The following is a 9,967-nucleotide window of genomic DNA, read 5'->3' on the forward strand; positions in this document are numbered from 1 at the left end:
CTCAAGTCACTGAAAGTTAAATTAAGAATGTCTATAAATCGCATATGGTGTATCTTGTGAATGTGTTGTTTTTTCCTTTTCATGTTTGGTATCATTTTAAGGGTCTCAGTGCGATTGGTAAAATGGTCTTAATTTCATTGCAGTCATTGGTTTAATGAAAAAGATTGAAGAACTTAGGAGAATCCTGTATCTCCTCTCTGGCTGATATCTCTTTACGATATCTCAAGAAACCAGGTGCTACCCCCCTGGGGTACATGGATTGGCCCAACCAACTCTAAACAACATTTGTTTAACCCCTTTTGTTCTGGTCTGGTATTTAAGGTGAGGGGACAGAGCAATCAGGGGGAATCTTTTACCGGGATCATCCCCCACACAGTAATGCATGGCAGTATTTTCCTGTTGGAAAATCCTGACACATTACTGTGTGTCTTTGTCAGGAGAACATTGCTTACTTTTAGATTCATCTTTGAGTAAATGTATATTTGAATTGGCTTTTAATAAATTACTTCTGTAATTGGCATAATACATTTTTACCTGACAAATAAATGTTACATCTTGATTTATTCTGAAGTATTCTGAAATCATTATTTTAATATATTTAAGGAGGCTGGTGCTACCGCAAACTTAGTTAAGGTAGGTCAAACTACAGGCACATGAATGAACGGAGCAGTAGGCACGTCATCTTGGAGACCTGTTGATTTCTGTCTATCACTGGTTTAGCAAGTTGTATGGAAATGGCTAAAATAAACTACACTCTCTAGTCCGTAAGCAGTAGGCGACTGACTTTAGGGGTATATTAGCAAACCCTACATCCTCTGACTCAAATCAGAATTAACAAGTTTGTGTCCGTGAGAAACACGAATTGGCCGACGTGATCTCTGTGCGGCATTCGGGTCCATAACGTATTAATAACTGAAAGTATGGGATAATCAGGATAATCAAAGATCTAAATTAATTCATAATCGATGTTTATGATTAATTTCTAATCAGAAATACGATCTAAATTTGATTATCATTTGAAATTGGAGTCAGATCAAACGTAGAGATAAAGTAATACTAAAACTAAGTTCCAATAGATTAAGTGAACTTCACTGGAGCGCTGAAAAGACATACACGCTTTAAACCTTCGCCAGGCCGTTGGATTCCGTCGTTGGGCCAATGGGTGGTCCTTACATTGTCATCTCTTGAATATGTTGTTAATTTCTTTATTTTATATCCAAACATTTTCATCCATAAGCAAAAGTGGCTTACTGCTTTGTTTTCCTTTTTCTTGTTAAATTTAACTCTCGTTTCATCCCTCAGGCCTATAAATAACAGAAAATGCATTTTTTTTTAAATGTATTATATAATTAATTATTTAAGAAAATATATATTGATATTCAACCTTATAGGTTTTTTCCTGTGTATAAAATCTCATAATATGTTTGCAAACCCATGATATATATATATATATATATATATATATATATATATATATATATATATATATATACATACATACATACATACATTTACCTCACATTTACTCGACAGCCCTACCTAGAACGGTTTTCCTCAGCGTTTGTAATGTCTGCACAAAGGGAGATTCACCTTTGGAGAAAACTGTTGATTTTATACTCGAAAAATTTAAGTATCATTATTAAAAATTAATATTACCCCAGAATGAATTGCATTGCTATCCCAGCCCAAAACATACAATAATAACAACGATAAATGCTGATCAATTAATTATATTACTTTTTACTGTAAATTATATAATTCAATTAAACAAACAAAATGTAATGTATGTCATTTGAAATAGCTATGCATGAATACACTCTAGATGTGTATATAGTAAACATCTACATTTTCATTCAAACAATAAATAAAGCATTAATTAATTGTATTTTATTTACTGACAACAATGAGAAATATTAATAAATTAGTAAAAGAATGAATCAAAGTCACCATCACACAATAAACAAATGCATATACAAGTCAACACATGAAACAAAGCTTTATTCAAACTACAATCATGTATGTAGGCTACAGACGCTGAACCCCACATCCTTCTGCCGTTTCAGCACAGCGGTTCCCATTCTGCAGCTTTATTCTGATGAATCAGCTGACCGCCAGAGGTGAGCCGTGCCTTCGTGCCGGAGGTTGTTGCGTGATGTGTTGTGCTTCACAATCTGAGGCAATAAGGACAGGTGGAGTGATGGTGGGTCTCATGAGGGCAGGTGGAGTGATGGAGGGACTCGTCCATGGCACCATCTCCAGGATTCAGCTCTGGGCTCTTCTTCATCCTCAGTGCTCACACCAGCCTGCTGGCATTTCAGATCCTACAAAATACACAAACATAACACAAAAGCAGTCATTTTAACAGCACAATGTCATTTGATTTCAGTATTATTTAGAAGACAAAAAACGCTTTTTTTCACAAATGCCACCATCATCTTCCCTTGCAGGTCCTGCTCCACAAAAGCTGTGCAGCAAATGCATAGAAATCAAGAATCAGAAAAGTGCTGTAATAGCTGTGTTTGAAATTACAATAATTAAAATAAACTACAACTTAATATTTAAATAGTTGTTGTTATTCATTTCTGTAATGTCACAAAGCCTTTGATGGCAGCATTCAGCTTCATGAGCCACTCTCCACCGGATAAACACATCTGTTCATCTGACCCTGTAACATCCAGACATGATTCACATAACCTCTGATTTATGAGCTCAACACTACATTTACATGTTGAGGTTGTTTTAACTTTTTATCCTACATAAATGTTCCTTAATTTATCAACAGTACTAATGGACAAATAAAATAGATAACTTATGTTTAGTTACTTTATAGATTTGTTCTACATAATAACACACATACATCACTCAGATGCTTATTTCATATTTAATCTGCAATTCTTATAGAAGAGTTTCTTGCCAGATATTAAATAGACATTTAGTAATTGTATTTAAGATGTATACGGTTTAAAATGTATGCAAATCCACTTTGGAGACATATGTGTCCTTACTGGAGCTTCTCTGTTAGCTATACATAATAAAATGTGATTTACAGCAAAATCACAAATATATAGCGTCTTTACATCTTCAACAATGCAACAGTTTACTGTACAGTAGTTCAACACATGCGATCATTTGATTTGTAATACTCACATTTGAGTCTCGTCCGTCATCCTTTCCGTCACGTTCGAGTATGACCTATCCTTCTTCTTTTTTATGACGTATCCTCTCGCGTGGCCTCCTGGGATAGAAGAGTATCCATCGTTGAACACTCAAAAATCTGGGCGGAAGCGAGTAAGCCATCCGGGAACTTCTCGCCTACTCTTTTATGAATACTGATGTTTCGAACGTACTGCTTCCTTCACGTACTGTTTTCGCCTACTATATAGTAGGAAAGTAGGCATATTCGAACGCACTTAAGTCCGAATCTCGCGATAATTAGTACGTCACCCAGGTAATTCTCGCCTACTCTTTTGGATTCGTACATACTTTTTCGCTCGCCTACTCTTTTTCCCATACTAAATAGTAGGGAAGTATGCGGTTTCGAACGCAGCCACAGTCTCAGAGTTGTGAAGATGGCATACTGCTTCCTGCAAATTACAGGATTATTTACATTAAACAAATAATAGCCATCAGCCATCGTTATGAGGCGAGGTTACTCTGTGGAAACAAAATGTATGATTAAGATCAGTATCTATAACGGATCTATTTTCTTATACAAGAGAATGAAAGCATATTCTTTGAATCTTACCTTTAAAATGTTTGTAAGCTTTTATGAAAGTAAAAAAAAAAAAGAATGTAAGATTCTTATTTCTTTTTTTTACCTTGCTCCAGTTCGTAGCGCCCACAATTTGTCTCAGTTGAGAAGATGGCATACTGCTTCCTGTAAATTACAGGATTATTTACAAGTCGACTCTAATCTCAACTGCAGCGTGGTACAGAGCTCGGTGAGCTCCTGGCTGCGAAAGGACGGAGGTCGCACAATCCATCCAGACACCCCGCCGACGATGCCGTCTTCCTCATCAGACATCAGGTCTATGGTAGCACACTTCCGAAGGCCCACTTCATCCTCAGCTAGCACACTCTGTCTCGCTTCTAGCAGCTGTAAAAAACAATAAAGATAATCAATACTGCGCAATACACTGCGTATGGACAACACACATCTATTAATGCACCTGAAAAATAGTCACATTGACCAAAAACTAATCTACTAAATCTTACCGTCTTTCTTATCGCTCGACTCCGAGCTGAATTCACCACAGCTTCCGCCTGCAATGCAAGATCTGGTTGTTTGTACCTGAAGCTCCTGCGCACTGTCGTGTAATATGTCTTAAAGGCAGCTGGAAAACAATTAATTGAGAGTGATATTAATAAGAACAACATAAGTCACAGTAAAATTAATAAGAACAACATAAGTCACAGTAATATTAAACAAAGGAGAAAAAATGCAACCGGGTGAAATTCAAGAAATACACACCGGAAGCAAACTATGCTTTTTGAAATTGGGGTTTTATTCTGACTGCTGTTTAAAATAAGTGACAGCGGTCAATGGAAGCACAATTAAACACATAAAAGTCTGATTAAGAAAAAAGTTTGCCTTGTTCGAAGAGATTTCACAAGAAAAAAAATAGATTTCACTAGTTAAACAAAAAAACAACAACAAAAAAAAATTGTAGAAACAGTTTACAGTAAATTTGAAGATGACAATCAAATGTCACAAAAAGCTTAACCAGTGGATCAATGCCCAAATCCACAGAATACTTAACTCAATTCAAACTGAAATGCAGTGTAATACATTGCAACTGGTCAGATTTAAATTGATTTCTCCAAACCAAAATACGTTACAATTAAAGACGATAACACAAACTGGAATACGATAGTGGCTGAGGTAACGTTAGGCCTAAGTTACAAGAGAAATAAAAGCACTTAAACAAAGCCACAACCCACGTTTAATCATGCCATGCGGAACCAGAAATATGCATTTAACCATTAAGTTATACTGTATAATCACAGAATATAGATTCAACTAATTAACAGATTTATCAAATAAACATGCCATCAGTAATTTCCCCCATAAACCATGAAACGTACAAACCCAATCCTTTACCGTCCGATCACCACGAGGTTCACTCGTCACACATGCGCTCCAAATAAATCTATAAACAAAAATGTACACATCAAATGTTCTTTTAACTTCGCTTCACAACTTATTTGTGCATATTAAAGATATTGGAGTAATATTTACCAAGAAAGATGAACGTATAACACAGAATCCGCTCGATGCATGCACCTTCTTCTTCTTCTTCTTCTTCTTTCCAATTTTACGGCGGTTAACATCCAGCTTTTTGGTGCATTACCGCCCTGATGCACGCACCGTCATGGAGCTCTCCTGTAGTGATGGGTCGTTCGCGAATGAGCCGGATCTAAGAGCCGGCTCTTGTAGGTGAACGACGGGAGCCGGCTCGCATGTCTGAAGAGCCGACTCTATTTTTAAAAATATAGCCTTTATAAATTAAATCATTATGTAGGCTAATAATGAAATGATGAATGATTTTAATTGCATTTAAAATAATTGACTAATTCAAAAACCAACAAAAACATAATTATATAGGCCTAAAGGCGCACACACATTTGTTTCGACTGTCTGATCAGCCTCACATTCTGTTCCTGTCAATCATACACGCAATGTCAACCAATTAAACTGCATGAGGGAGGGCAGAGCAAACTCACACACACACACTAGACATGCGGAAAAACCGCGGATCAGGCGGATGATGTGACGAAAAATAATATTTTAATTAAATTCGGGCGGGTGGCGGTTGAACCAATCAAATGAAAAAAGTTTCAATAGTACAGCTGTCAGTACTATTGGAGGAGGCCTAAACGTCTCTTAGATGAGACCGTCTGGGTTATTTTGTTATTTTGTTTCGATATTAATTATATTTTAAAAAAGCCAATCGTAGCCTACCACTGTGGAATAGGCATTTAAAAGAGAGACAGATCATGGTCTGATATGACTCAGAAATGACATCGGGCAATTGCAGCGCAAGATGTTCAGAAGAACGCAAGAGCTAAACTTCTACAAGCTCAATAATATCCACATTAAAAAGTAAAAAAAGAAGGTAAGAAAAATAGTCAGTCATAACTTTGCCAATTAATTAGATGTGCAAGGCAAGCAGGCTAGTTTTGGGGTTGTTATGGACAATTAAAAATGTGGATATTCACGTTGCACAGTTGTGTGGTGGACTTTAAGCGAGTTAAAACATATTTTTTAAAGAGCCGTTTGTGAGTCAAAAAGAGCCGGCTCTTTTCAGTGAGCCGAGTCAAACGAGCCGGCTCACGAAAAAGAGCCGGAATGCCCATCACTACTCTCCTGAACAGTGTAAAATGGCGTCTCTGGTCGCGCGCACGCGTCCAGCACAAGTGAATAGTATCGCGAGAAGAGAAGGATTTCTTAAAGGGGCCACACACATTTTTAATGCAAACTAGAAACGAGGTATATTTACACTACTACTAGGCCAGAAAAGTAACAAAAAAGTTACTTACACACAATATTGTCATTATCAGCATCATGTCAATTGATCTAAGTAAAAATATATGCACAGAATTGAGAAAATAGTATTTAGCCTATAGAGATAAATTGTGGCCTATCACGGTATGTTCACGGTACATTTTATACAAACAACTCTAATCGTAGTTGTAACTCTATATGTACAGTAGGCATAATTCTTGTCATTGCGTGTGTGTATGCAGCATGAGTCAAATACAATCTTCTGTTCGTGTTGTATTATGCACAGTGGTTGGGCTCTAAGAGATTGTGATGCTGTTTGCATGGAATGCACATTTTACCTTTGTGGCAAAGCCTGATTGAAATTACTTGTTGAAATAAATGGTTTTGTGTCTTTTTTACATAACATTGGCTATTGCTAATGACACATAGTAACTAATCTAGCTACTTTCATTAAATATATCAATTTAAGCTAAAGTCTATAATTAGGCTTTACTGAGCCTGATTTATTAATACCAGAGATTTTCTTAGAATTAAGTAAATAACTTTTTAGAAAAATGTTACCTGGGGTCTCACCGGGACACGCAAATATGAGTCGATCACCCCTATTTTATTCAAACTCCACTGGCTACCTGTCACATTCAGGATTGATTTTTAAAAATTTACTATTTGTGTATAAAGCTCTTAACAAACCGGCCCCCAATATCTGACCAATCTCCTCTGCCCGTACACTCCATCTCGTACTTTGAGATCCAGTGATCACTGTGTTCTCATCGTCCCCAGATCCAGACTTAAAAAACGAGGCGACTGCACTTTTGCGACTGCAGGCCCAAAACTTTGGAACAGTCTACCCCTCTATATCAGATTAGCTCCCTCAATTTCCATCTTCAAAACATCCTTGAAAACTTATTTATTTTCTCTTGCTTTTAATATCCCTTGACTATGATACAACTATTGCCTTTTTTTTTTTTTTTTTTTTAATTGTCCTGTTTCTGCCCTGCATTTTATCTATTGCCCTGTACAGCACTTTGGTCAGCCTTGGCTGTTTTTAATTGTGCGTTATAAATAAATATTGTATTGTATTGTATTTTTTTTTTAATTAAGTTAATACCTTTTAGTCACCTGGGATAAAACTCCCCCTGCTACCCTCATTTGCATTTGTAAAGCTCACAGCAGTCTCATTTACATGTTAAAGCATTAGAGGGAGGGGGGTCATGGGGCAAGCAAGTCCCACGTCAATTTCCGACAATTTCCGACAGTTTGCAGTGTTGCCTGTAAATTGCCGTTTGCAGTCGTAAACCTGAACTTTCACGACAATCTACAGCGCCGGTAACTGTCGAAAATCCCACTTTTCATGCAGTGAAATTGGATAAATGAAGCAACAGTTCAGCTCTTACTATTGTGTAGTTTGTATTAATAACAAATAATGTAAAGGTCAAATAATAATTCACTTAGACTTTATAAGCAATTGCGACTTTATTTCACACAATTCTGACTTTATATTTCGCAATTCTGACTTTATAACGCGACTTTATATCACAATTCTGACTCTATATCTTGCCATTCTGACTTTATAAGAAGCAATTGCGACTTTATTTCACGCAATTCTGACTTTAGATCTCGCAATTCTGACTTTATAACACGCAATTGCGACTTTATATCACGCAATTCTGACTTTAGATCTCGCAATTCTGACTTTATAACACGCAATTACGACTTTATATCACGCAATTCTGACTTTAGATCTCGCAATTCTGACTTTATAACACGCAATTGCGACTTTATTTCACGCAATTGCGACTTTATTTCACGCAATTTTGACTTTATATCTCGCAATTCTGAGAAATAAAGTCAGAGAGATGTAAACTCGCAATTGTGAGATAAAAAGTCGCAATTATCTTTTAAAATGTTTTATTCTGTGGTGGAAACAAAGCTTCCATACCTCCTGGCCTCTTCCTCCCATCCATCCTCCCTGACGCGTTACTGCAGGGCCGGCCCAGCTTTCGGTTGGCGCGGGTGGTGCCGCGGTAGCCTCCCTGAGAAAACGTTTTGGAAAAGACGGACTATGGACCCAACCAACTCTATAGGAGGGGAGGGGAGAACTCCCTCACATGGTACAACCCATGCAGAGGCTGCGCGCTGCGGTGTCAGAATGCGAAACGTGTGTAGCCTATGTAACTAACGTGACATTGAAATGTGAAAAAAAATAAATAAATAATAAACCTTTCCTCGACCGGCCCAAAAGTGAAGCGGCCCACCGGGAATTCTCCCGATTCTCCCGATTACCCACTCCGGGCCTGAGAGTGATTCTTAGCTTTAAGAAATTTGATAACTTGCTTGTGGTTCCCTAATAATTTTGCGGGTATAGGACAAAAAGCTGCTGTCCTCTTCCCGGTACTGTACATCTCATTACTGTATACCGGCACGCACCGCCTGAAGGATTACACACTCAAAGTCCCAGTCTTTTTGTGCTATTATGTAGGTTGTTGGTTTGTATAACTCGCAGAAAAATGTATGAGTGACACAAGGAAATATTTTTATCAAAAAATAAGACAAAAAAAATGAATGTGGTTTAATTTTACTTTTTTTTTTTTTCGCAATGTTTACCTCAGCTGTTAGAAGCCAGACTGACTAGAAAGACATTTTATATTATATTGCTGGTAGGCCTACTTAAAATGTTTCTTTTATTATTTTTATTAATTTCTTGTCTTTTGTTGTTATTTTATTAGTTTGTCTCAAAACACTGATTGATGACTTTAAACAATGCTTCATAAGAAGTTATTAATCGCTTCATGCCATTGTTTCGATGTAGCTTTGTGTTTATAAAATGTATATAAATTTATATAAAATAAGACATAGCAATATTTACATTGTTTTTTCTGATGTCCATAATAACCTTTATTTGCATTTATTTATTGTTCTGTTTTTTTTTTTTTTTAAGAAATTTCTAGTTACATGGTGCCAGATGTTGGTCTCCATGTTCAGACCGGGCAATTTTTGTATGTAATCCTGATTTTCTCCAGTTTATGGTTAAACAGGGAGAAAGGGAAGAGTTATGTACATTATTATTCTGGATTATCTTTCTCCAGGTAATTTAGAGAGATTTCTGGGGTAGTTAGTTTTTTGTATTGTTTGTTGTTTTGGCCAGACTCTCCCCTGAAGCTATTGCCCCTATTTTCATTATTATTCTTTTTCATGTTGATATTTCTGGTTTAGTTATTATTGATGTTATGCCTTTTGTCTCTCTTTATAACAGAAAATGAAAAGTTAATATCGGTTGAATTGGTGGTTGTGTTGTCGATTCTGGGACAGAAGGTTGGAAATCCTCGTTCTCTCCATGGTTTTCTTTCTATTTTTTGTAGAATGTAATTCTTTACTTTGTTATCAGCTCCTCAACCCTAGATGGGTATCTATGCAACACTATACCTCCTCCTCATTGTAAATATCCAAATAAGCCTCTTTTTT

General features: G+C 36.6%; 1 long non-coding RNA gene across 1 annotated transcript; it reads right to left on the reverse strand.

Annotated features, from left to right (window-relative positions):
* Positions 1 to 1,979: 1,979 nt before the first annotated feature.
* Positions 1,980 to 5,390, reverse strand: LOC308697435. The gene is made up of 6 exons (XR_014030939.1): positions 5,240 to 5,390; positions 5,086 to 5,150; positions 4,216 to 4,334; positions 3,819 to 4,096; positions 3,148 to 3,654; positions 1,980 to 2,321 (listed from the first exon to the last, which is right to left on the reverse strand). It is a non-coding gene; the product is annotated as an uncharacterized lncRNA (long non-coding RNA).
* Between the last annotated feature and the right edge of the window lie 4,577 nt (positions 5,391 to 9,967).

Source organism: Scardinius erythrophthalmus (genome assembly GCF_964197995.2).
Source record: "Scardinius erythrophthalmus genome assembly, chromosome: 10".
Lineage (NCBI taxonomy): Eukaryota > Metazoa > Chordata > Actinopteri > Cypriniformes > Leuciscidae > Scardinius > Scardinius erythrophthalmus.